This window comes from Carettochelys insculpta, chromosome 2, assembly GCF_033958435.1.
Source record: "Carettochelys insculpta isolate YL-2023 chromosome 2, ASM3395843v1, whole genome shotgun sequence".
NCBI classification, from domain to species: domain Eukaryota; kingdom Metazoa; phylum Chordata; order Testudines; family Carettochelyidae; genus Carettochelys; species Carettochelys insculpta.
The window spans coordinates 58,963,182-58,989,553 of NC_134138.1; the positions used below are offsets into that span (position 1 = coordinate 58,963,182).

Sequence of the window (26,372 nt, forward strand, 5' to 3'; positions counted from 1 at the left end):
GTCAGCAAGGGTGAGGCTTACTAGCAGCAGTTGATCTGGAGGTGTGAACACCAAGGGAGGGGAAGCTGCTTTTGTATTTAGCCAGCCATTCACAGTCTTTGTTTAAGCCTGAGCTGAGGGCGTCAAATTTACAGATGAATTGTAGCTCAGACGTTTCTCTTTGGAGTCTGGTCCTGAAGTTTCCTTGCTGTAGGATAGCTACTTTTAAGTCTGCTACTGTGTGGCCTGGGAGATGGAAGTGCTCTCCTATGGGTTTTGGTATATTGCCATTTCTGATATCTGATTTGTGTGCGTTTATTCTTTTACGTAGAGACTGTCCAGTTTGTCTGATGTATATAGCAGAGGGGCATTGCTGGCACATGATGGCATAAATTATATTGGTAGATGTACAGCTGAATGAACCTACGATGGTGTGGCTGATCTGGTAAGGTCCTGTAATGGTGTTGCTGGTGTAGATATGTGGGCAGAGCTGGCAACAAGGTTTGTTGCATGGATTCTTTTTCATGCTCTGTTATTCTTAGGCGGCTGATGTCTTTTTGCAACATGGAAGCAGCACAGGAATTTCTATGAGAGCTTTTTCCACTGCTCCCTGACCATAAAATTTTCCAGGACCATCCTTCCACATCACATGGTTGGCTGGCTCTCCATCTCCTACCTCCGCATGGCTGGCAGGCTCTCCTGGCCTTCTCCTCTTCTACCACATTGCTGGTTTTTCCCCCACAAAAGATGAGCTCCCCACTCCACCTGCCAAGATGGACACCCATTCCCCAGCATGGGGCTACAAGGCTGTATTGGGCATGCCAGTGTGCAAGAGCAGGGCCAGTGTGGGTTTTCCCTGCTTTAAATGGCTTTTTCCCTGCACAGGATTGAAGAGGAGCCTCCGAGAAACTTTTTTTCCGTGCCTTACATTTTACAGGGATGACGCACCCCTTCCCAAGGCCGCTATGCAGCTATTGGGATCAACCCCTTTCCACCACCACGCACCTGCTGGGCTGGGCAGACCCTGCTCCCGGACTTTGTTTCAAAGCAGAGTTTTGTTTCAACCCCCTCCTCACCCCCCCACCATAAGCTGCAAACGTGGAGTGAGGCAGGCAAGGATGGTATCTTGCGCTACACTCAGAACTTCTCCACACTGCAAAAGGCTCACATTCCACCATGTGTGATGCCAGAATTTCCTTCTTTTTCCTACCCCTTAACCCTAACTTCCCCACCCCCAAATAAAAAGAATGTTTTAGTGAAAACCACAGTGTCATTTATTAGTTCACATGGGATGGGTGCAGTTGGAGGTGTGTTCTGAAAGGTCAAGCACACATCATTGTGGAGGTTGGAGGTGGTATCACAATAGTTAAATGCAGCAGAATCATGTGGCTGTCTGCTCTTTCATAAAGATATTTTTTCAAAGCCTCCCTAACTGTCATTGCTTCTGAACACACATTGGTGAATGCCTTTGTGTCTGGCTGTATGCAAGTCCTGCTTGTGGCACCTGCCTCTGCAACCCAGGCTAGCACAACATCTTCCCCCTTTGATTCACTAATATTTGATTTGCATGCTGCCACCATGGCAGGGACATTGGTTTGGAAAGTTCCAAATGGGTGAAAAGGCATCTGAACCTGGCTTTTAAACAGCCAAGGGCACATTCTATTGGCATTCTGCACTTACTCAACCAGTAGCTGAAGCACTCCTGGCTGCAGTCCAGGCTGCCTGTGTATGGCTTCAGGTGCCAAGGGAGCAGAGAGTAAGCAGGGTCGCCCAGTATCACTATAGGCATCTCCATGTTGGCAATCTTGATTTTCTGGTCTGGGAAGAAAGTCCCACCCAGCAGCTTTCTGTACAGATCTGAATTTCCAAAAGATGCACCTGTTGTGCACATTTTCCAACCATCCCACTATATGTTGGTGAAATGAACTTTGTGATCCACTGATGCCTGCAACACCAAGGGGAAGGATCCCTTGTGGTTTATATATGCTGAGGCCAGGTGGTCCATGGCCATTTTGGGGATGTGTGTTCCATCTATCACCCCACCACAGTTAGGAAATCCCATGGCAGCAAATCTGTTCACTATGTGCTAGACATTTCCCAGATTCTCAGTCTTCTACATTAGACAGGGACAGATGTTCTCCAGAGGGACAAATGCCTTGGCAGGAAAGAGCCCAGTGCCTAGCTATTCTCCAAATTCCCTACTCAGCTGTATTGACCTGAAGTTTGCTCTTCCTTTCTTGAGCAAAGAGAAGAGGGTCTCCTACTGTTTTCAAATTCTAAAGTTTTAGGCCATCTCTGAGAAGGGAAGGCAGTGAATATAGGAAGTTTTTTTTCAACCAAAGGAAGGCAAAACACTATACTTGTGGTGGAATTTGCAGTCTGGCAGAGGGTATCACGTGGGCACAAAAAATGTATCCAATGAGTAGGTTCAGCAAGTGGGAAGAGGTGGTTACTCAATCTGGTCACAAACTAATAGATTTTCCAAGAAGGAGAAAATTCTTAAATCTAGCAGTGTAATTGGAAAATATATACAAGTATTCACACCGAAGTGGTAATTTTTATTGTGATTCAGACTCATATCAGTAATTTCTCTTTCACCCTATCAAGGCAGCAAACAGAAACATTCAAAGGATGTCCATACAACTGAGTGGGCTAGCAGTTTCATCAGAGTTCTTTTCCCCAATGATATGGGAAAGGAAGGTGCTGAAGTGGGAAAAACTGAGGAGGGTGGGGCCATAGAGCCTTAAAACAAAGTCCGCAGGACTCAACTGAGTGGAAAGTTTGAATGTTGTGTAATGAGCTGACTGGGACAGAAGCTTTATAGTTCAGACAAGTGCATTCCTTGGGAGAGAGTTACAGTTATAATATTTAAAAGCATGAATCTGAAAGAATCAAATATAATGCTAATAAGGATCACAAAATTCATTTTTTGAAAGAGTTTTAAAGATGATTTTTATGGGCCTCAAGACTTTTGGCAATCCTATACTGTACAAGTGGTATGAATCCAAGCTGTCTCATTTGCAATACTGACAAGCTTCTGTGTGCTGACAACAGATGGAAACCAAGAAATGACTTGCATATACAAATGTTTAATGAGCGGTTGTACTGTATCACACAGAGTCTGGATTTTACTCCTATAGTTGGTACAGATAATTTCATTCTGTGAACATGACCATGTTTACAACAGCAACAGAGAACGGTCGCTAATTGTGGGTTCTGAAGGCTTGAGTTTCAAGTATGGCTATTATCTCACTTTGCACCAATATTCAGAAGCACCCCTCCTCCCCCCAACAAGATAGCTTTTGTAATGCTTTATTTAGAAGAAGACAAAAAAGAGGGAGGTAACTGGACAGGAAGGTAGCATGATAAAAGGAAGGAAAAAAAAAAAAAAAAAAAAAAAGACAACAGCAACTAGGTAAAACTTCCTTGATTCTCACACAGCACTCTGGCCTAAGCCAAGCATGCTATAATTAACAGCATCTGTGCATAAACTGGTGTTTCATACTCATTCCAATACAACAGTTACCCAAAATCTTTCTGCAGGCCATGCTCTCCATCTTGATCTCAATGCACCTTTTGAAAGGAAGCTTCAACCAACTAGAATTAGCTGAAGAAACATTGTGGGATGATTTTCTGAAGGACACTCTCAGAGGGACAGATTTTGACAATTCAGTCACCTGCATGTATGAAACTGCATATGCAATAACTTGTGCATACAGATGGGCTGGTGGACAAGCAAATGCATAACCTTGCCCTCCTCTCACACACAAACCAATTAACCATGTGCAAATGGAGAATGTGTTGAGGAGCTTTTGAAAGTGTGTCCCATAGAGACTAGGGGTTGATTTACAGTTCATAAATAGGAGGATTAATGTGATTAGGCCTTGTACGTCCTTTTGTTAATTGCTTGCACCAAACTCTTCAAAAATCTTATCTGAACTACTACAGCTCTCTGCCTTCTCTGACCATCTGTACGGTATGGACAATAAGAGTTAAAAGCATATTCCTCCTGTCCAAAATTTTTCAGAGTGGGAAGATGCTACGTTGTTTTTGTCCAAAAAGTGCATATGGAGGAAGATGATTTCCTACTATACTCTACATGCTGGGGTTCAGTCTTAGTGCTCCACCAAATGGACAGATTACAGCAGAGAACTGGGCCCCTCTGCTGCAGAAGAGGCAGACTACTTGACCCAGGGGATACAGGCAGCTGGATTTGGGGTTGCAGTGGATCCACCAGATGCACACATCAAAAAACGATATACTATTTGCTGTTTAAGTTAGTCTGGCTCCTTTGGGGCTCTCCTCCAGTCAAACAGGGCTCCAAGAATACTTCTAAGCTGACTCATTATGAGATTGTCTCTTCTGGACAGATTCACTTAGACAATAGCCCTAGCTCTTCAGCACATGGCTGAATGCGAACTCGTAATTTATAGTTGTTCAGAACACTCAAACCCCACCCCCCAAATCACAAGGGTTTTAACCTTGATGCAAACTCTTTGGCCAACCCTAATTAGATGCTTCCCCCTTTGAAGAATAAAGGCTGTTATGGATAAGTAGAATTAATCCTGCACATAAACTATAGTCTCTCTTACTCCATCTCAAGTCTCCAGCTTTTCACACAGTCAGATATAACACTAGCTTTGGAGGGTTTATTGTTCTATGTGTCTGCCATCCCACTTCATCGTAGTCTGTGCGAATTTTCAGACACAAAGCCATGCACAGTGAATCTTGCAATCGCTCTCCTCCTGGCTGCCTCTCTACTCTCTATTCTCAGCACCCCACCACCTCCAGCACAGTGTTCTGGGCTTGTCTCCAATCCTCCACCAATCTCCTTTATTGTCAGTGGCCTTCAGAGTGCTGAGGGGAATACTGATTGTTCACAGATTAGCGTAATGAACTGCAAAACCACTCTATAAACAGTAGTAAGAAATTCCTTCTTACAGCTCCTTCTTATTAGCAGGGATACTCTCATGAATGGATTATTTTCACCTTATAAAGTTGCGAACAGTTAAAGCTCAAAGCACTACAAACCAAACACAAAAACCTTCCTCTTTTCTTAAAGGCAAAAAGCTAGTTTTTCAGGATGCACATGAAAGTTAGGAAATTTACAGTTTCCCTTGCAACTTAAATTTTGCCCCTTGTGTGTCCATAGTGAATAATTACTGAACAAAACAAGGAAACTGTGTGAGAGCACATAACTGAAAAGACTGTATCATCATTAAACAAGAAGATGCTGAATTAAGGTTGCCCAGGCAACCGTATATCAGGGTCCCCCCCAGGTTTTGAGAGCTTGGTTTTTAATTCCCTGCAACATCCCTCCTTCAGGCTATGAATCCACCCCTCACTCACTAAGGCACATTATGGGTCAGGAGCTCCTCCAGCTCCCTTAGAATCATTGAATTGTGGGGCTGGAAGGGACCTCAGGAGGTCATCATCAAGTCCAGCCCCCTGCCTAAAGCAAGATCAACCCTAAATAATTATCCCAGTCAGGACTTTGTCAAGCTGAGACTTAAAAACCTCTAGGGATGGAAATTCTACCACCTCTCCAGGTTACGCATTCCAGTGCGTCACCACTCGCCCAGTGAAATAGTTTTTCCTTCTATCCAAACTACAGCTCCCCTTCTGTAACTTTAGACCATTGCTCCTTGTTCTGCCATCCATCACTACTGAGAACTGTCTCTCGCCATCCTCTTTAGGGTGTCCCCTTCAGGAAGTTGAAGGCTGCTGTCAAATACCCGCTCGCTCTTCTCTTCTGCAAACAAAATAAGCCCAAATCTAAACTTTTCATTATTTTTGCTGTGCTCCTATGGATTCTCTCTAACATGTCACTTTCCTAAAGTGTGGATCCCAGCATGGATCTGATTGCCTACATAGCATGCACATGTGTTTTGCAGTAACAGCTGCTGCAATTAAAGCTTATCATCCCAGGCACAACATTTATTTTTCCATTAATTCCTACCATAATAGCTATTATTGTGACTGGTCTACAAAATTAACACACAAACACACTGCTGTCCCTCACCCCAAATAACTGTGCAGCAGGAAGAATTTAAGGTCACTGCTCTATCTCAAAAATGCCGCCAAACATACACTAAAGGGTTACCCATATGTTCAATAAAACCTGAGGGGAAAAAAAGGAGGCACTGTTAACTTTGACATATGGAATATAATTTGTCTATTCCTCATCTATAGACACAAATGTAACTCATGGCTAAGCCTTAAATAAAATTCAACCCCTAGAGTTTCTGAACTCCTAGAAAGAAATCCGAGGACAAATGTAAGTTAAATAGAGCTCAGAAAATGTATTCTTGAAATTTATTCTGATCAGATTCATATCTGTTGTATTTTTTCTTTTTAGAAAAGAGCAGATAGTTTGCACAAAAATTCTATTAATTTATTTCAAGTTAAATATTTCTCTAACTTGAATAAATCTGACCTTCAGCATTTAGCAACTACTTTCTCTTGTATTCTGCCACTCTCTCTCACCCACTAGCCAGCAGGTTGTGTGCGCGCGCATGCTCTTTGTGTGCATAAAAATGAAAAGGAGTACATTAAGTTACATGAAGTAGAAAACTTGTTTGGATGAAGGTACACACAACAGTAGACATTTCACTAATTATACTACATCAAGCATAGCTGAACACACACAACTAACCCACATCATCCCCCACCCCCTATTTTCATCCCCTCACAAAAAAAAAAAACAACCTAAAGAAATAGCCAGCAGCGATGGAAAGATGCACGACGCGTAGCAAATTGAGAACAACCAGTTTGTTGTATATTAAGTTTTGAAAATTTATCTTCTAGATTAAAAGGGAAATATTAAGCCTTTTTTCAGATAATGGGAGTTTTGCAATTAGTAGATACAGGATTTTAACCTCTGTACATAATGCAGAATTTCAGAATTCACAGGTGCCTTTTTTTTTTGGGTAAAGAAATGGCTCCTTTGTCTGGAGTATACTATTTCAGGGGTCTCTCTCTTGCCCAAACTTACAGACTGTAGAAGACAGTATCAACATGTATAACAACTCAGAATCACTAACTTTATGCTTGTGGTGAGTATTTTTTGCTCTCTGCAGACAAAAGCAGTTGCTAGAGGTGCACAAACTTTCAGGTCCTCACAAACTTTGACAATGCAATGACGGTATCCTTTAGAAGAGTGGGTAAAATATGAAAAAAACTTTTATGCTAACATCAATAATTTCAATGCAACAGTAGAAATCAGCCTAGCACCTAGAGCACATAAAGGTTTCATTTTGTTTAAAAAAAAACAAACAAACAAACAAACAAAACCACCAACAATAACCACCTACCACTCCACAAGTTCTTGTTCCAAATATTTTTCATGGTAACATTTGTTTAGCTTTTCAGACGCATGTTAAAAAAACAAACCCTCAGATGACTGCCACCAGTGAGAACCTAATCACCATCCTATTTACTCAAAACAGAGCAAAAATATTTAGGTCTGACTTAGGCTCACAACTACTCATTGGAGTGGTGAAATGGGGGAAGCATTACAAGCAAGGGTCTTTTTTATAAGCAGAAATTTCTTTTCCAGCATTTTAGTGTAGCTGTCCTCGAGGATAACAGATGCTGAATGAGGACTCGCCTTCTGTTGAGCTTTTAAAGTTTGCCTTTTATATTAGAAAGGGACAATGTATCTGTGCTAAAGTTAGTGATAGGAAAAAAAAATGGAATATATGTATCTCATAGATCTGGAAGGGAGCTTGAGAGGTTACTGAGTCCAGTCCCCTGTGCTCACAACAGGACATAATCACCATCCCTCACTGATTTTTTTTTTTTTTTTTTTTTTTTTTTTTTTTAAGTTAACCTTCCCCAGAACCTTCAAAGACCGCATCCAGGGCTGGACTCACAACCCTGGGTTTACAATAAAGCCAATGGTCTAACCACTGAGATATCCCTCCCCACAAATTAGACAATATTACCTACTCATATGTAAGACACAGAGTCTTGTAAAAACATTGCCAATGCAAAAGGTGTCGGCTGATAAGGACACTACGCCTCAGCCTATTTTATTTAACCCATGGTTGGGAGCAAGGGAGGTTACAGTCATCTACACTCAGCCACAGATACAGACTTCAATTCTGCATATTTATCAGAGTCCTGGTAGGATGCTTCATCTAGTTCTACTTTAGCTCAGCTTTCTCTGGAAAGGTACTCCACATAAAATAAAAGCTCAGAGAGGTGGTTATGTTATTTACACACAACTTCCAAGCCCAGATTTAGTTATGCTCACCTTGTCTGCGACATCATATCTGGGGTTAAGACTGAAATGGATCCTGATGCATGTGTTGAGGCAAATAAAAAAATGTAACTGATCTGTAAAACAGCAGTTAGTTCTCTCTTCCCACACCACCATCATGTGCAAAAGGCAGAAATCAAAACACAACTAAACATCCTTTTCTGGGCTTGTTTTTCAAGGTCTTTTACATTCAAATGGAATAGTGCCACTTCTGCCATTACCATGCAGTTGAGTGTGCCACTACAAAGTGACACACAGACAGAGTATGCCTCTCTGTCTCTTGTCCTGCAGTTGCCAAAGAAGTGTATAGGTAGCCTATCATGGGGCACTGTCAAACGATGCCTCAAAATCTCTCTTTTCTATATTTCTTTGATTACTGCAGGTAGTTGTGCAAATATACATACATATAATTAAGATCTCTCTGCTTAGCATGTCATCCCAGATGCCCAGTTCAGTAATGTACCATATGCTATAAATCCCTAGATTTCAGCACAAAATGCTATTTTCAAAGAACAGCTCCTAACTGTAAAATTTGCTGTCTTCTCTAATCTGAGTCAGTTGCTGTCTGTTCTACTTCTATTTTGTTTCTCATGCTCTATGATTCAAGATATAATAAATAAAAAGGATGCAGTCACAGAATGATTACTGTAGTCTTAAGTGTGTATTATCTCTTCATGCTAAAATATCTCAGAGTAGTGAAATTCTAGTCTTAAGAACAATTGTGTAGATAATGAAACTTTAAACATCCCTTGAATTTCAAGGGCTGTGTGAACAAATGTTGAGAAGTACTAAATTCTAACAAAGAATTTTCTAAAAAGTACTCTGAACTCAAAAGAGACACATGTATTGAAGCTGAGTCCAGACAGTGTAAGACCAACAAACAAACTTATTATTCAGCACAGAAAGCTGGAACATCTGAAAGAACCAAGGCACAAAAATATAAATCATCAGCATTTAATGTGTGTAAAGGGTTCAAGATGAGGAAAGTCATAAGTAGCATGAAAGCCAAAAATACCCGCTAATAAAGAGATAGTGATACTTTTGGTATGCAGATCAGAAGTTAAGACACACTGTAAACATTGAAAAACCATCCCACCAAAAAGTCACAAATAGGGTCATGAAGGTTGAGTTTCACTATTAATCTCAGCGTTAACTTACACTTCATACCAAACTTTTCAGGGATATCAGTCTCTAAAGCTCACACACTGTGTGAGCTGAAGTCGCTTTGGACAGGAAACAACATTAACATAACAGGAAACGAATGGTTCCCAAATGAGTTTTCAGCAGTTTTATGAAGTCCACAATAATGGGAGGTTTTTAGAAGCCACATATAAACCTAAAGATGGCAAGTGGCTGCAGAGATCTTTGCCTAACATGCCAAAACATCTGAGAAATGCACACCTGGAAGGAACTAGTTTTCAAGTTAGACCTAGAGGGATACTTGCCCCTCATAAAAAATGTTGTTTTAAGACATTAGAACTACCCCACTGGCTCAGAACATAGGTCCATCTAAGCCAGTGGTTCCCAAACTTTTCAGCATCATGCTCCCCTTTTGATTTTGGACAAACCCTCATGCCCCCCACCTCTTCTTTATCATCATCCAACCCCATTTAACAAAAAGTTCAATTCCTAATTTACAATAAAACATGAAATCTTGATATAAAAATGTTATTTAAAATTAAAAATAAGCTCAAATAATTTTTCTTCACCCAAAAATTTAATAAAAACATAATTTAACATCAGAAACAGCAGAAACAAACGAATTTAATGTGACAGATGATGCTGTATTTTCTTTATAAGTTAGGAAATCCTAGGAGACCGACTATGGACCATCCAGGCTAATGGCACAGGCCCCACCTTTTGGGTGGCTGGTGCAGCCCAAGCTGGCCAGATGCCCGAGTCCCGCACTGCTGGGGCTGCCTGCCCACCAAGCCACTCACCTGAATCCTGTGATACTGGGGCCAGCCCCCGCAAGCCCCTGCACTCCTGGAGCAAGACGCCCAAGCCCCAGCGCCAGCTGCCAGAGCTGTCCACTCAAGCTGCAGGCCAGCCACCACGGCTGCCTGTGAGTTGCCTGCCTGAGCCCCTCCCCTCTCCCAAAGCCAGGAACTGCCAGCCCCCCCATCTAACCTCCTCCTGCCTCCCAACCCACACTCATTTACCTTTGAAGGAGGCAGCTAGCTCCACATGGACCTTTGCCGGATGCTTGCTCTTTATAGCGGCTGCACTGGGTCACCCATGTGAAATGGCAGGAGCTGAGAGCTAGAAGCAAGGACCGGATCTGTCTTTGGCATGGGGGGAAATGACAAACGGGGGACTGGGTCACTTCTGAGGGGAATCGCTTCAAGCCCCCTCCCCGGCAGGCATGTCCCCCAGTTTGGGAAACCATGAACTAGGCCACTGTCAGATAAAATACTGGGCAACAGCACTCCTTCCAAGCAGAGTGCTTGGGTGACTACACAGGAGAGATTCAGGTGCCACTCAGTGTACCATCAGGGTGCCCACAGCCAGTGTTTCTATTGTTGGTGCACATCCACATATGCATGCAACAAAGTGCATTCACATACAACGAAATTTACTTCACCCCCTCCCCCCCCCACACACAGACAGAAAACAAACAGAGGGAACACTGGTGGCCAGTATCAGATGCTTAACAGAATTAACAGAACAGGGCAGTCACTGCCAGTGGTCCAGTCCCAACTTCTGGTAGTTGGAGGCTTAGGGACACCCATGGCCTTGGAGGATGCCTGATTTGAGATGGAGCAATGTACCTGGTTTTCATCAAGGTTTGTATGTAACCAAGTGAAGCACCACACATTTGTCTTGGCCACTTTGGGGTTTCAGGCTCACAAGTCTCTCCCCCACCCTTTCCCTCTCATGGATTTTTGCTACTAGTGAGATTGGTATAGCATCTCCCTCTTCAGTAGGCCACAATCATTTCCCAGCATCACAAGCAGGCTTAGTTTTCAGATGAGTGGCAAAGGGATGTATTGCCAGTGGAAAGAAGATCTGGCCTGCCATCCCGCAAGCTCTATCACATTTCCTGGATTGCATAACCACAGTCCCATTCTCCTTCCACTAAAGATGAAGGATGGCAAGAAATACCTCAAGAGATGGAAGCCACTTCAGGCACCAGAGGCTAGAAAACACTCAAGATCAAGGCAGGCACTAATTCAAACAGATGAGGAAACTCTGCTGAAGTGCTGACACACCCCAGGGGAAAGACTAAAAGCTTCAGCCTTATGGAGAGACAAAGTAATATCAGGGAAAAAAAGAATCCTGACAAGATCTCGTTGAGATTCATTAAGAGAGCTGGCATAATGGCGGACAGAGAGCTGCAGTCATGTCCCCTGGAAGAACAGTCTCCTGCAGAGGGAGACATTTAGAGGGCAGCATTTTTACTTAGCAGGAATGGTGGTACACATCTTACCTCTGTATCACTGTTTTGAAGGTCCAAACTATTCAAACCTACCAAAGAGCACACGTACCCTTAAAAGCACACACCAAATAGGTAAGAGTATGGAAGAAGAATCCTGGAAATGATATTATCAGAAAACAAGAGCTCTGCAGGCCAAATCGTGCTTTACATTGTATCAGTATTGCCAACCCCAAGCATTCGAAAGTCAAGATAATTCAAAATGTTTTACACTACAACGTTTTTTTTTTTAAGAAGTAAATACATTTTTAGTTTGTCTCTTGCTTTTGAGTTTTCAGGATACATGCTCAGATTTTCAAGGGTTTCTGTGCACCCACACAGGAAAGGTAAATTTGTAGTCATTTTAAAAAGCCAAATTTTCAAAGTCACACAAATCCAGGACATGGGACAAAGTAAAGAAGGCACCAAATATCATAAGACTCATGTCCCAGGAGGTGGCAAGATTGCATTTGTACAACCTCACTGCCATGAGAGGATCTGAACAGCTGTAACTTTAATTTAGAAACCCCCTTTTTTTAAAATGATAATCGCTGTTACTCTTACAGGTGTTGGGTTTTCCTACTGACATTAAAAGCCCTCTTGTATGTCTTCAGTATTTTACTATTACAATTCCCTCTTAAGCTTCCTCATGTCCACCTTGCATTTGAGCATCCCTGGTCAAGATCTCTTTTTGTTTGCTTACTTTGAACTATTTGAAAAAGTTATTTTACCATCTTGAGTGAGCTCTTGTACTTTGCCAGGACTGGCTTTTTTTCCAGAGCTTTCTTTACATTTAAAGGTATCTGCATCTTCAGTGATTCTGGGTTATAGTACACTTTTGTAGTTTCCATGATGAGTTTAAGTTTCCTCTGTGAATAACCAGACATTATTTTAGATTTGTTTAAAGAATGCTAACAATTATTCTGTAAACAAATGAACACACTTTTCAGACCCTTTTTTTTTTTTAAAAATAAATTGATCGATAGAATAGCTTACTGCCAGCAATTGATTCTTCTAGCTACCCACTTGAGAAATCTGCTTAATGCTTCCGTCCAGGAAAGCCTGGGAAAATAGATGAACCTTACAGCTGGATCATCAAAGCCAGACTCTCGCAGACCAAGCAAGCACAGGGGACATATATTCTAAAGCTAATGAGCACACCTTGCTATCAGCTCCCTCTTTTGTTAAACCTGGTACTACTATCTAAAGCACCGCCATAGAGTCTAAGTGCTGTGGAATAATAAAAGGAGAGAGCCAACATCTAAGGTTGGCAGAGAGGGAGCCAGAGTTAACTCTTCAGACTTAATCTGGAAATGAATTACTAATTAAGACAGGGTACAGGTATAGCATGCTCCCCACTGGAATCTAGCATTAAGAGGCACACAACTGCAATCTACAATAGAATCATAAAATATTAGGACTGGAAGGGACCTCGAGAGGTCATCGAGTCCAGCTCCCTGCCCTCATGGCAGGACCAAGTACTGTCTAGATCATCCCTGACAGACATTTATCTAACGTGTTCTTAAATATCTCCAGAGATGGAGATTCCACAACCTCCCTAGGCAATTTATTCCAGTGTTTGACCACTCTGACAGTGACGAACTTCTTCCTAATTGCCAACCTAAACCTCCCTTGCTGCAGTTTAAGCCCATTGCCTCTTGTTCTATCCTCACAGCCCAAGAAGAACAAGTTTTCTCTCTCCTCCTTATGACACCCTTTTAGATACCTGACAATTCACATCCTCCCCACTCAATCTTTTTTTTTTTCCCAAACTAAACAAGCCCAGTTCTTTCGGCCTTTCTTCACAGGTCATGTTCTCTAGATGTTTGATCATTCTTGTTGCTCTTTTCTGGACCCTCTCCAATTTCTCCATATCTTTCTTGAAATGCAGTGCCCAGAACTGGACACAATACTCCAACTGAGGCTTGGCCAGGCCAGAGCAGAGTGGAAGAATGACTTTTCGTGTCTTGCTCACAACACACTTGTTAATGCATCCCAGAATCACGTTTGCTTCTTTTTGCAACAGCATCACACTGTTGACTCATATTTAGCTTGTAGTCCACTATAACCCCTAGATCCCCTTCCACCATACTCCTTCCTAGATAGCCGCTTCCCATTCTGTACATGTGAAACTGCTTGTTCCTTCTTAAGTGGAGCACTTTGCATTTGTCTTTATTAAACTTCATCCTGTTTACCTCAAACCATTTCTCCCGTTTGTCCAGATCATTTTGAATTAGGACCCTATCCTCCAAAGCAGCTGAGTGGCCTTAAAGTGTAACGTTTATGATGCACAGCAGTGATGGATGAAAGACTTTTCTGAATGCAGTAAACTCTTATATCTGGCAGCCTAGGAGGTTGCCAGATATTCAAATATTCTGGATAATAGAGAGGTATACCTAGAAATGTATGACACTAAAGAAAAACAAGATTAAGTATTAAACAAAAATGGATGAAGAGTATTCTATTTACAAACAGTAGTATTGTACGCTGTAAACATAATGTATTTGCTCTATTTACTTTCATTATACAGTACTTATGGAAAATGTAACTAAAATTTACTTATGGTTAAAATGTCGGTTATTTGAGAGTTCTGGATAATAGAATGCTGGATATGAAAGTTTACTGCAGTATATTTGGAAACCTGTAAGTTCCCTTTAAGATTAGGGCTAGAAATCAAAAGGACAGTCATTTGTGCTATTGGTTGTACAACTGTGAGAAAATAATTACATAGCACCTTTCAACCTAGGTATGAAGAATGCTGTGTATTAAACAACGTGCAAGATAATGTTTTCAGATCTTCCAAATGAAAAAGTATTATATAAATGATTAAATTCCCCAAATCTATAAACTGGATGCTAACAGAAATGTGTGTCCTTTATCTGTAATCTTCAAACTAATTACATGAACAAACACACATACCAAGTACAGCTGAAAAATATTCAACTTTGGGGCACTGGATGACAACCAATTGGTGCATAGCATGGTATGTAATGTCTCTGTAAATCCCCACTCTCACATCTTCGACCCATGTAATCAGATTCCCAATACCAAAGGCTTGTGATGTATTGAGAGTCACCTGTATAAACCCTGATAATCGGCATGCTTATATAACCATGAGGAGGGTGCCTACTAAATTCTCAGTCCATTTTGGTCAATTCCACAGTCATGGGATTTTAAAAATCCCAAATTTTGTTATTTCAGCTATTTAAATCTGAAGTTTCACAGTGCTGTGACCCTGAAGAAAAGGAGCTGAAAAGGCGGGGGTGTGTGGAGAGGAATACCACAAGATTTTTTTTGGTGGGGGGGGCAGTGTTATGGTACTGCTAGCTTTACTTCAGTGCTGCTGCCTTAGAGCTGGTCTCTTGGTCAGCAGTTGCCACTCTCTGGCCATCCATGTCTGAAGGCAGCAACATGGAAATAAGCAGAGCAACACCATGCCACTTTACAGCCACTCAATTTTGAAGGCAGTGCATGTAAGGGTGGCTATACTGCAAACACTCTAAAATTATCTTGCAACCATCATGCCTACAGCTTCTGTTTCAGTTAGGAGTCCCAATTTGTGCAGAAGGTGTCTCCATCCCCCACCCCTCAGCCACCCTGTGAAATCTGAAGGGTATAGGGTAAAACCACACAAAAGACCAGACTTCACAGTTTGTGACATTTTTCAAGGTGGTGAACTTAGTAGGTCCTTAACCATGAGATCTGTGTTCTAGAAAGTTTCATATATATATTTTAAACACATATCACTAGTTATTCTCAGGAGCTACAGAATGTTGGGGTCATTTCTATACTTCTCTCCACCACGGTATCAGAGAAGTTTGCCTATAAAAATCAGTATCAACAATGCAGTTCCCAATGGTCTTCATCCAGTCTCTGAAAAGTCTTCCAATTTGAAGGCTTTTTTTTAAAAAAGGTTTGAAATAGGGTTTTATGTTTTGTTTTGAGCAGTTTAATTCTTAACCTACACAATACTTATTATATAAAGGTGACTGACAGGATACATCAGGGTGGCACGGAGGAACATTACCAGAAAGAACACAGTAGCCCCAGGACTGCCACCCAGCCCATCCTGAGCCTCAGAGGCAGCTCCATCCCTGCTCCCATCCTCACCTTCCGCCCATATTCCACTGCTGAGCCAACTGCGCAGATAAATTCCATTACTGGTAATGGGCATGAGTGCAAGAGGAAAAGTTTGGGCATCATTGTTTTACCACATATAATTAACCTACCCAGGCGATGAACTCCTGTGCCCTTAGGCTTCCAATCTATGCCACCTCTGTCTTTACAGAAATCATGCCCACTTCTCAAACCATGCTGCCTCTTCAGATCACCTATTAGCCATGTCAGACTCTGGCTCTTCTCCCAATAGTTATGTGCTTACCTTAGTGTAGCATGGTGAATCCTAGAAGGGTATACAAAATAGATAAATGCCTGTTTAAAAAAAATACAAAATTTAAAATGTATAATCATATTAGGTAACTTAGATGGTGTAAAGAATCTTTTAAAATTGGCTTTAGAAAAAGGAACCAACAGGAAAGAACCATCAAGGTTAAGACTGAATACAGAAGAGGGGATACTTCCTTACAGCTTGAGATGCAACTGAATCTCACTTCCCATAATTTTATTTAAAAAGTCTGCTACTTAGTTTAAAGCACTCCACAGAAATAGTGATGATTTAGCAGCTTATAAACCCTACAAAAGAGGATTTATAGACTCTCTCGAGTGGTTCACAACCACTCTTCACAGACTGTCAAAAAGCAGGGCAACATAACAAACTGGTCATGCGTATGACTGGGTTAGTGAAATCCTGGAGTACTCTGAAGAGTTCTACCATGGAGTCATAGCTAGTTCCCTTGGGCACCCCGATCAGTGTTTAATTTTTAGTAAGAGATGCTAGGGTATAAGCACTTTTTATGTTCCAAACTGTTTTAAGTTTGGTTAAGGAAATAGAGGTTTTCTAGAGAAAGGACCTGATAAGCAGGCAGAAGGCAGGCTTTGAAAACAATGGCTACATCTACACTACAGAGGTCTTTTGAAAGAGTACATCAACACACACAAAAGCAGATCAAAAGAGAGCTGCTCTTTTGAAAGAAAGCATCCACACAGCCCCCACTTGTTTGAAAGATTGAGCCAGGTACTGGGAGAGAAAAAAAAAAAAAAAAATCAGGTGCCATGATGACTGCTTTCTCAAAACAAGGGCCCTGTGCAGCGTCTACACATTTTCTTTGAAAGAAGTTTTCGCAAAGAGGCATTTTTTCCTGAAACAGGAAAGGAAGAACAATTTCGAAAGGAGCACCAGGTTCTTTCGATTCTTTCAAAAGAACACATCTTCCATTTATACACTCTACAAGATTTTTGAAAGAGCCTCCTTCCTTTGAACAAATCCGTTGAAATGACTTGCTAGTTTAGTTACAGCCAGTGAGTTTTAAAGCTAAAGGGAATGAAATAGGAAGGACAGTTATTATTTGAACCAGATGAGAGAAGTAGAAGTTTCTTAAAAAAGGCCTCTGACCAGTAGAGGTAATTGTAAAGGGTTTTAAAACAAACAAGCAAGCAAGCAATCTTACACTGAGCCAACACAGCCCTTCCCCAATCTCTCCTCCTCACAATCCATGTTAAAGCCTTTGTGACTCCAGGTGCAATGGGAAAACAGCAGGGCAGGAAGGAGAGGAAGAAATGCCTTGGGGAGAAGGGAGGTTATAAATCTTCTGTGGATTAAGACTGGAAATAAGGGTGAACTGTCTCCAATTAGTTTTTAGCTGAAGTCAGTAAACTGGCAGCAACATCTCCTGCTTGTTGATGGGCATGTGAAGCATCCTTTGATTTAGCTCATTTGAAAGAACTTTGCTCACATAATTATAAATGTTTTATTACTGCTTGGATGTAGTAAATTGCTTATTATTATTTAGACTTTTTAGGCAGGGTTAGAGCAACTGCATGAAGTACTGGCTGCTCTTCAGATTTAATAAAGAAACTTATCACCAAATTGATGGTTGGTGATCTTCCCATAATAAATTTCAAAATGCATTCCTAAGAGTTGAGCGAGGCACTTGGTCTGCCAATATCACAGCGGCAACATTTCTAGAGACTTCTTTTAGCGAAGATTTGAAAGGCAAGTAACAATGGGAGGATGAGAATCCCTGTGACACACTGAACTGCATATAGAAAATAGGGTGGGAATTTATTCCTTGCCTGCAATTATTCCAGAGGGTTTGTGGAGAAGATGTAGAACACTCAATTTAACCCCGCAAGTAGATAAGGGACATGCGGGAACCATTTTAGCCACATCAGAAATTAATTTAGGGGAGAATATGAAAAATACTGTAGCTTATTGAAACCAGAAGAAGAATTTAAGGATACAGAATGCAATTACTGGAGGCCTAAACACTAGAGACACATCTACACAGCACTCCCCTTTCAGAGAAGGCATGCAAATGAGTAAGAGCAAAAATGCAAATGAAGTGCTGATTTACAAATCTCATGCAATCATGCTTCTGGAAGAGGCCTTTAGGGAGCAAGAACAGCCATGTAGACATAGTTCCATCAGGGGTAAAAAATAAGACCCCCATCTTCCTGAAATGAATGAGGAAGAAGGGTTCTTTTGAAATTATTTCCACCCGCCCCGAAGGAACCCCGCCTACATGGCTGTTTGTGTTTCCAGAAAAGCCTCTTCCAGAAGCACAACTGTGTGAGGTTATGCAAATGAAGTGCAAGAATCAGCACTTCATTTGCTTTTTGCTCTTGCTCATTTGCATTCCCCTTGTGGAAGGGGAGTGCTGTGTAGACATGGCCTCAGATTATACACCCCTCACAGATATACGTAATTGCTGTATTGGCCCTGCTCTCTGCTTATAAACACTTCTGTAAACTTGTTCGTTTGCGTTTTAATACAGGAAGTTCCTGCATGTACAGGCTTTTTGTTTGTTTTAAAAGGAGAGTTGATTCATACAGAGGATATAAAAAGGCTGATTTGCCAGAAATGGTCTTTCCCTTAACCATGCTCCAGCACAACAAATAATGAAGACTGATCTGATCCGCATATACTCCTGAACTGAAACAGAGTGAATGTGCCAGCAGCATAACCGTTCTCTTTAAAAAGTTACAAACTGATTTTGAACTTGGCAGAAATGTGACATTTGCTTAGATCTACCAAAGGATTTAGGTGCCTAACTGTGACTTTAAGCACCTAAATTGGGGTGGCCAATGCGCAGCTCTTTGCTGAGTAAAACGTAGCTCCTGCTCAGAGCCACTCACCCAAACTGCTCACTGCTGCTGTGCGTGTATGCTCCAGCACCTAGAGACAGAAGTGCGTGGCTGAGGTGCCTCAGGTCCAAAGCATTGGGATGGTGGGGGGGGAAGGGGAAGCTGGCAGTGGCGTGGCTTTGAGGGCGGAGCGGGCATTGAGCCATGTATTACATCTTTTAATCTATATTGCCACATTATCTAGATAGATAAAAATAAATAACATGAGGGTCTTTGCACTCTATCCACAGCTATTTTGTCTCTTAGTTTCTAAATGGCTGGCCACCCCAACATAAATCGAAAATTTAAATTTTCAAAACCTCTATTCAGCTGCTGCCTAAACTCACAGATACTTATTTTTCTCCTAATATAGTTCTGTAGCACTTAAAATCTGCAAATCAACCAGCAGACATGGACACAGTTGCCCAAGTTCTGCCTAGCCCCAAAGGCATCCTCATATTAGCCATTGCCCTGATGCTACAGGTTTACTCAGAGAATCACCACTAAATTGGGCCTCAGAAGAAACAATGCTAGAGGAGGAAATTCTGCCACCCCACTTACACTTCTTAGATAATCCACTCAGGATGTGGGAGCTGCAAGTTCAAATCCATTCCCTCTGTCTGACGTACAGCAGGAATTTCAACCCAAGTCTCACAGCGTTGGTGAGCTCTCTAAACAGCTCTTCACAACTGACTCTACTAACCACTGGGCTCTGGAGTCAATCCTATGCTTCCCGTCCTGCAGTGATTTAAGTATGTTACACAGTATAAAATAACTTCAAACAGAAGACATTGGGACCTACTTAAGCATGTCCCAGAGACTAGTTGCTTACCTGGAAGATGGAAGACTTGCCTTCAAATACTACTGCATTCTATGCAGAGTGAGAAGTTGAATACAAGTCTCCCTCATCCTGGGTAGGTACTCTAACCTCCAGGCTGAAGGAGAGGCACCAACAGCACTTTTTGAAAGAAAGGAATTTACTCCAAGAGAAGGTTCACAGCTGTGAATCCAAGTAGGAGGCACCTCCTCTGGCCCAGATTTGGGTTCCTAAACCCTTTTGGGGCACGGATTTGGCTCTAACTCTTTCCTTTGCATTTCCTATTGGGCACCTCTCCCTCATTCAACATAGTTGCTTTGTAGATCTTGTTCTTAGATGTAAAATTCTCCCAATTCTTCGTGGTAGAGTACCTAAGGCTACATCTATCCTACCCTGGAAGATTGATGCACTCAGGTTGATCTTTTAGAGTTCAATTTTGCACATTTAGTACAGACACATGAAACTGACCTCTCAGGTCGCAGTTGACCTCTGTATACTTGCAAGAAGTAAGGGAGGTCGAGAGTTATGGACAGCCAAGTTAGCTGCCTGCAGATAGGTCAAGTTTAGCTATGCAACTGCTGTAGCTAGAATTGTGTATCTGTGATTGACTTACTTTGCCTAGTGTAGATGTAGCCTTAGTGTACAACTCAGGACTGTGAAGTCCATTAAGTGTCAGGACACCTAAATCTGGAGTATGTCTACATTAGAAATGCTACAGTAAGACACTCAAACCTAAACACTTACATCAACAGAAGGGGTCCTTCAGACACTGTAGTAAATCTGAAGGCAGGTCTACATTAAAGTAGAAGGCCAAATTAAGGTATGAAACTTCAACTATGTGCCTGGAGTCAACACACCTTAATTTGGGTGTCAGTATTATCTCCATTGAAGGAGGTTCCAAGGAGCATTCACTCCTTTTGACTTCACTGACTCCTAATGACAGGCAGAAATACTGGCGCTGACAGGGGTGCCCTGTGAATTCAATTTAGCATGTCCCTACCAGGTGCACTAACATCAAACTCCAGAACATCGACCCAAAGTGAAGATGTAGCCTAAGTGGTAGTAGCTAGGTTGACAGAAATAGAATTGTTTTTCTGTTTTTAAGAGGTTTAAGTCATCTTAATTACATTGCACAATGCCTGAAATTTTTCCACAGCCCTAAGCAATGTACTTAAAACTGACCTGATTATGTGGTCTGAAGAAGTAGGTCTGTCCCATGAAAGCTCACCTAATAAATTATTTTGTTAGTCTTTAAAAAGTGCTACTGTACTGCTTTTTTGTTTAGACAGTATACAGACTAGCAGGGCTTTCTCTCTGTTACTGATTATGTAGTGTAGACCTGCCCTTAGATACTGCAATACTGAACCTAAATTCCCTTGTGGCACTAGCCTTGTACATCTGTTCCTTTCCACATTAAAAAGTTAATCCTTCAAAGCCTATGCACAATCAGTAAATGCCAATTTCATCAAACAAATTGGCACTTACAAATAGGCAGATTAAAAAAACCTGCTGCTTTTGGATTTTTTTTTTTTTATTAAGACAAAGTTACAGTAGAACATCATACTTGCTTACTCAGGTCAATTCTACTGTATATATACTTGGCATAAAACAGTCCATAGTTTACTATACCATAGCTCCATAGGAGAAGTCACATTTCTCCCAATAAAGTTCAGTACAAAACCATACTTCTAATAGTAAAAAATACTAGTCATTATGTTGTTCTGTTTAAAATACATATTCTTTCTTGAAGCATCAAGAAAACAGGTCAGGAAATCTCTAGCTAGCTAGCATGTTGTAATAAGCTAAATCTCTTAATATTTTGCGATGTTGACAATTTGTGTTTTCATTGTTATAAAGCTTTATTTTTTTTAATCTTATCTTCTACCATCATTAATAATTACTGTCTGATCCCTCACTGTCTTACCCCCACCACAACTTCCTGCAACCATAAAAATTTTAAAATGCTTAAGAAAAATATCGGTATTTGTTAAAATTGCAGAAAAAAAATCTATTCTGCCTAGCCTAATTATACAGTAGTTTCAGGGCATGAGCATCCAATTTACATCCAAGTACAAAATATGTTGATGTACTTAATTGGCTGTGGGTACCAGTACAGATCAAGTCTGTACCCCATACCACTGTTGACTAACAACGGATAAGACTTCCTCAAATCTGCACTGCCATAATCAGTTCTGATACTCTGCTATCTGTTCACACATGGATCTATTTACCATCATTAATAAAAACAGACTTCAGCAAAGACATTTACTTACATAGAAAGGGACAGATATTAAAATTGATAGATACCATTTGAAGAGAGAGAATGTTTCCCCTTTGCAAATACCAGCTATTCCATATAAAATTAAGTATCTGAGAAAAAACTATGTTAATTGTTTTTGGTGTGGTAAGAACAATAATCCAATTTTTAGAGTATGCAACTAATCAAGCTTAGGATCTTTCTGAAGGAGTATTTTTAAAAAGTGAACTGTGAACATTTTAATATAATCAAAACATGCTTATAGGGGCTGAAGTGACTATTTGTAGAGATTTTGAAGAGTACTTGCTCTTTCTTTTTTTTCCCCCCCATCTATACCTCGGCTCAAGCCTTTCTTTGACATTATATGAAGATTGATTGGAAAATTGCTTAATGTTGGAAAATAAGCAGATTCAAAAGCAAGTGACAAATAAAGGCATAATTGAAAGATGATCTGCTTACTCCGAAATGTGGCCACTTCTGTCAGTTCAAGTCAATGCTCAGAAAAATGAAACAAAATTCACTACAATCTACGGCAATCTAAGATTGGCTGAGTTGCTTAAATTCGACCATAGGATACTAACACAAATGAAATTGTTTCTCTGCCATTTCAAGCACATTTGATTTTTTTTTAAATATTACCCCTTTCGCTACACATTTTAATTATATCGTACATTCAAGGTGCATCAAGGACCCAGATAAAAACATCTGAAGTTTCCAGTTTTAAACTAAACTAAACTAACAACATCTCCCACAGCGATGAATATACATAATATGTTACTCAATAAGGCTAGAGTGTCAATAGCTCCCCAATTTTACCATTCTTGCTTCATTAGCTGTTCAAAATTGGTTAGAAGCAGAGCTTTCTTTTCTTAGGAAATAGCTTCATTTACTGCCCCTATGCTGTGTTCACACAAATGACTACTTATACCTTACAGCACTGTGTAAATATAAAATGAAAAAAAACATTGCAATGTGTTCTCTTCACCAGAGAGATGAACGCTTGAATATAGACTAAATGGCCTGCCTAACATGGTAAGAGTGTTTCAGCTACATACTGCCCTTTGCCAGCCAGGGACAGCTACAGAAGACACCAGCACATAACTTCCAGGAGATGAGCACCTTTAGAATTAACAGCAAAGATCATGCATGATCTTTATTAACCAGAATAGCATGTAAAAGTGACATAATGCAATAAAATATTCAAGAATTTAACACATTTTAAAAGGCTGAATTTGATTTTAAAATAAACCATTTCATTTGGTTCAAATGGAAGTCTAAGCCAATACTCAACTATGATGAGTGTTCTGAAAGGGATGCCTTAGAAACTAAATTAACGGGTCATATTTAATGGAGGTTCTTCACAGCCAATACTTATGTCAAATTGATTAATTTTTAATATGGCTATTAACCAACCGCTCTTTGTTTCTTTCCAAGCCAATTACCCCACTAGTACGTCCTATAACTCTCTCTTGCTTCCACTAACATCCCCTGTGCTGCCTTCTCTAATTTCCACAACATTGCTAAACCCATTTTCCCAGAGAGAAAACAACTTGAGTTCTTTTCTACATCTCTTAATCTAATTACATTGCATCTAGGACCATGGTATCCATAAAGCATGTTAGCTGCTGACCCCTAGCCACACGTGGCTATTTGGCTGGCTGAGTGTGGATTTGAAGCAGTAGCCACTATTTTTCTGAAAATATATTTATGGCTCACCAGTAGTTGGACAACATGGATCTAGAAGACTCAAGCATGCCAACCAATCATTTCACACACGCATGAGGAGAGAAGCCAAGTCTGGAGCCTTTCATTTGAAAATATAAATAAAATTGCAGTTTAACCTTCTACTATCCTCTTCTCAGCAGTATCTTTCCTTCAGTATAAACTTACACCCCCTCCTTGATCCCCCACAAGCATATTTTGTTTTTTCTCTTCCAACCCACAGAGTGCTACTTAGTAGCTAATCAGTAGCTCCTTAGTCTGTTCCTGATTTAGTGATCTGTCTCCACATACATCTCTTTCTTGAGCAGAGAAACCTGTTTGGGGCATATTTTGATCTGAAGAGAACACATATCTCTCCCTCTCCCTCTCCCTCTCTCTCACACACACACACACACACACACGTGTGAACTAACCAGTTTCTCCCTTGGCTCAACTCTTAAAATCTCATGTCAACGAAACATGAACTCCTGGATGTATTCCATAAGCAAGAGACAGAGTCAACAGCCAAGCTGTAACATGGCCGTACTAATGGGAACAGGATTGGCCACTCACTGTTCCAAAATGTGAGAGATCAAGTAGCAGGTCACCAGCATTCTGTTCTACTGAACCTAGAATTGTTACTAGTATCCAACATTTTATCTTAATGCTCAGGATGAAACCTCAATTTAAAAAGAAAAACCAATAAAGAACAGCAAAATCCATTACCAGGCACTTGCTCTGCTGCCCTTACTTTACTACCCTGCTTTAAGTGTCAGCAGGGAGCTTATGGTACTTCTGCGCCCGACAAATTTAAGGACTCAGCCTATGAAACCCATTTCTATCTGACGTGGATCCCTTCCTTTCCAGCTCTTCTCCATTAAGCTGCTGCTTACCAGCACTTGGGAAATTTGCAGTAGGCTGGAGAAAGCACTGGAAACAAAAGCTCCAGGGACAAATCCTGCATCTGCGAAAAAACAATAGGTCCTGCAGTACCTCGCAAGCCCAACACATTTACTACGTAACGAGCTTCCCTGGGTGAGAGCCGCTCCTTCAGCTGGACCGGATGATCCAACGGGGCTCGTCACCTTCCACGCCTTTGCGGAGCGGGCTCGAGGAGGTCCGTTGTCTATTCAGGGGCGGGGGGCTGGCGACCCGCGGCAGGGAAGCAGCTGCTGCGAGGCAGCGCACGGGCGGCCCGCAGCCCACCCACAGCCTGGCGAGAGCCTCCATGTTGCAGGTGGAGGGATCGGCGGTGGCGGGAGGGAAGTGACAAATTCCCCGAACACAGCAGCTCCAGGCGCTGGAGGCTCCCGCAGGGAAGCCGGGGCCCGACGCCCGGAGGCTGTTTCAGCCGCCTCGAGGGAAGCGCCCCCCCTGCCCCGGCCGCTCGGAGCCCCTGGGGCCGGACCGCGACCGAGCCTCCCGCGCCTCGGCTCCCGCAGGGAGCAGGACCCCCACGGCCGCGAGCTCTGCCGGCGAGCCCCGGCGTCTTCCGCCGGCTCCCTGGAGCGGCCGCAACTCACCTGCCCAGCGACCGACTCAGTGCATCGCCCCCCGCCGCTCCGCTAGGCGCCACGGAGCTCCCCGCGGGGTCTGGCTGCGCCGGCCGCGCCTCACGCAGCCGCTCAGCGCCCCGCAGCCCAGCCCGAGCGGAGGCGCCCGAAATTCACAGCGCTCCGGCAGCATGAAGTCATCCTCCTCCTCCCGCCCCCGGAGCGCGGCACTCGGCAGCCAGCCGCAGGGCGGGGCGGCGGCCGGGCCTGCCCCTCAGGCGGGCAGGGGCTCGCTCCTCCCCCTGCCCGGGGGCTGCGGCGCCGGCCGAGCTGCTGACTCCCCGAGAACAGTGCCCCACCCCCGCCGGTGCTGCTGAATGGGCTGCTCCGGGGGGCGGGGCCTGCCGTGTAGAGCGTACACGCGCGAGAGGCGGGGAGGTGTTTCACACCTGCCCCCCACCCTCCCCCGGAGCCCACTGTGGCCTTATTTATATCCAGCTCGCTGGAGGCCGCGGCCCTAGTCTCCCACTGTGTCTTTACATGGCAAGTGACAAACTCCCCAGAAAACCAAACAACCCTGGTTCCTGCCATAGGATCACATGAATTGGTCCCATATGCAGAATTACAGTTCAACAAGCACCACTGTGGTGCGATAAAAATACAGCGGGCTGTCCTGTTCAAATATGTGTGTGGCCGTATCATCTTGGTCTGTGGACTCTTCAGATTTCACAAGCTAAGCAAGGTCATATCTGGTCAATATTTTGCTGCAGGGCTCCCAGGAAAACACGAGAGCTGGAAATATCGGGGGACAGCCGTGTTTGTCTGTATCTCCAAAAACAACAAGAAGTCCTGGGACACCTTATAAATTAATGAAGTGGGTCTTTGCCCACGAAAGCTTATGCTCCAAAATATCCCTTGGTCTATAAGGTGCCACAGGACTTTGTGTTGTTTTTAAGCACTGGAAGTGTAGTTGTTACACTGGTTGGCAGTGAATCAGAGCCCCAACAGGATTTTGGAAAGGAATGTGCTGCTGAAGATGCCATCTTTCACAGTGGTTAAAACAGATTGAAACAGAAGAGGGGAACTGCTTGACCCCTTCCAAGCTCTCTCTTTTTGGCAGAGAGTGGGGAAGCCATCTCTCTACATCCTTGCCCTCTCGCTCTCCTTCACTTTGACTTCAGATCTTTCAGATTAAACATAACTTC

The 26,372-nt window shown here is 42.3% G+C and overlaps 1 protein-coding gene across 2 annotated transcripts in view; it reads right to left on the reverse strand.

The window, feature by feature from the left end:
- Positions 1-25,490, reverse strand: part of PKIA (cAMP-dependent protein kinase inhibitor alpha) — a 51,260-nt gene extending 25,770 nt beyond the window's left edge. Inside the window, exons 1-2 of one of the 2 annotated variants that reach the window (XM_074987056.1) lie at positions 25,198-25,490; positions 24,568-24,638 (exon numbers count right to left, since the gene is read on the reverse strand). The gene's annotated coding sequence lies outside the window, so the exon portion shown is untranslated. The remainder of the gene's footprint in view (positions 1-24,567; positions 24,639-25,197) is intronic. The other variant, XM_074987055.1, reaches the window with a different exon arrangement.
- Positions 25,491-26,372: the final 882 nt, after the last annotated feature.